Raw genomic sequence first — 2531 nt, forward strand, 5'->3', positions numbered from 1 at the left:
ACTGCACAGTTGCACAATAAAAGCTCTGCTTCATCCTGCCTGCGCTTCCAAAATAAGAGTCTCAGAAAGCTGGCGTGCACAAGCTAGCAAGCTACGGAGTTTGCCGACAATGTATTTATTGTAAAGTGTATACAAAGGAGTACGGAAGCTGGATAAATAAGATGCCAAAAACCAACCATTTTCATGTGGTATTGGACAGAAAAGAGGACTTTTTTTCTCCTCCATTCGAAAATGCGGACGCTATCATCACCACTGTCTGATTCCAATCAATGCAAGTCATCACAATCAGGTAATACACCAACTTATATTCTTGTCTTCATGAAAGAAAGGAATCTATATGTGTTAAACATGCTTGTATTATCTTTAACCACCTTTAAGTTGTTAACAATATTAACTATTTGTGTTAAACATGCTTGTATTATTTTTAACCACCTTTAACTTGTTAACAATATTAACTATATGTGTTAAACATGCTTGTATTATCTTTAACCACCTTTAAGTTGTTAACAATATTAACTATTTGTGTTAAACATGCTTGTATTATTTTTAACCACCTTTAACTTGTTAACAATATTAACTATATGTGTTAAACATGCTTGTATTATCTTTAACCACCTTTAAGTTGTTAACAATATTAACTATTTGTGTTAAACATGCTTGTATTATTTTTAACCACCTTTAACTTGTTAACAATATTAACTATATGTGTTAAACATGCTTGCATTATCTTTAAACACCTTTAACTTGTTAACAATATTAACTATATGTATTAAACATACTTGTATTATCATTAAACACCTTCAATGTATTAACAATATTAACTACATGTGTTAAACATGCTTGCATTATCATTAAACACCTTTAACTTGTTAACAAAAACATATATTTCATAAATAAGTAAATATAAATTATATATATGAATGAGGTAGATCCCCACGACTTGATCAATTGAAAAGTAGCTCGTCTGCAGAAAAAGTGTGAGCACCCCTGCCCTACGCTATCCCTATGAGCGTAGGAAAGGCACACAAATACGGTGCAACTTTGTGTACATGTTGCAGCTGACTTGTTGTTGTCCACCTATGCCCCCCCCTTCCCCCTCACAGACTGTTGTTGTGGTGAGGTGTGTGGCCTCAGGCTGTAAACCACACACGGTGAAGACAAACTGTAGAGACCACACCGCGTGGACGTCCTTCCCTATTCTCCTCAGGGCCGACTGTCATCTTATTAGTAACATAACAATAACAACAACTATCAAAGCTGCAAGCAGCATTGGTCGGGCCCGCGTATTTGGCAGGTGCTAGTCCTAAATGTCCCAATACTTTTGTCCAGTGATAGTCATAAGTGTCCCAATACTTTTGTCTACTTTTAGTCTGAAGTGTCCCAAGACTTTTGTCTAGTGTACCTACCTTGTCTGCATTGTGTGGGCACGTTGGTGCTTCCTGCTTTTAAGCAGCCATCTTAAAAAAAATAGCAGCGCAGCGGGTCTTTGAAGGGTCATAAAATCAAAACCGGAGCAGTTAGAAAAAAAGCGCTTCTGTCATTGTAATCACAAGGGTTCAATCTCTCTCCTGTGTTAGTTTGAAGGCGAAACGACAAACGCGCTCAGAGAGATTGTTTTTGAAGGAAGGTGATCGGTTTTTACAAAAATGTTTTTTGAAGGGGGAATAGCAAACTTCCTGTTGATTTTTGCTGGGGGTTGTCAATTTATGAAATGTAGGTCTAAGTGAGACCTACATAGAGGTTTTTGTTTCATGTCTCTCCGACCTTCCCAGTGGGAGTTACAGGCAGTCTTGTAATTTTTTTCTTCCGAGGAGCAGTTTTTTCTGCGTTTTATTAAAAAATTGCGGTAGAGCACAATTTTGAGATTTGGGGTTAGGTTTTTTCATTAGATCACAATTTTAGCCAGTCCTGATGTGTGTGTTCAGTTTGGTGAGTTTTGAAGCATGTTAAGGGGGTCAAATTATAGCTCAAAGAGGCAAAAGTGACTGTTTTTAGTACTTTTTTGTCTTGAAGAGGGAATTGCCAACTTCCTGTTGATTTTTGCCCGAGGATATACAATTATGAAAACTAGGTCTAAGTCAGACCTACATAGAGGTTTTTGTTTCATGTCTCTCCGACCTTCCTAGTGGGAGTTACAGGCAGCTTAGTTTTTTTTTTCTTTTTAGGGGGCGCTAGAGCGCAATTTTGAGTTTTTGGGTTCGGTTTTTTTATTAAAAGGCAATTTTCGCAGGTCCTGACGTGTGGGTCAAATATGGTGAGTTTTGAAGCATCAAATTAGTGCTCAAAGAGGCGGCGGAAGAAAAAAGAAAGAATAATAATAAAACCTTACAAATACAATAGGTCCTTATGTCCCATTGTATAAGGACTCTGGAGTCCTTATACAATGGGCCATGCGGGCCCTAACAACAGACAAGAAGCAGAGAAAACGAGGTGTAGTTCCTCCTCAATAAGACATGAGAGTGTGAGTCTGTCTGTCGTGGAACTTCTTTGATCTTTTCATCATGACCTCGTGAGGGGAGACATTTTTGGTG

The sequence above is a fragment of the Nerophis lumbriciformis genome, linkage group LG32 (genome assembly GCF_033978685.3).
Source record: "Nerophis lumbriciformis linkage group LG32, RoL_Nlum_v2.1, whole genome shotgun sequence".
Classification (NCBI taxonomy): domain Eukaryota; kingdom Metazoa; phylum Chordata; class Actinopteri; order Syngnathiformes; family Syngnathidae; genus Nerophis; species Nerophis lumbriciformis.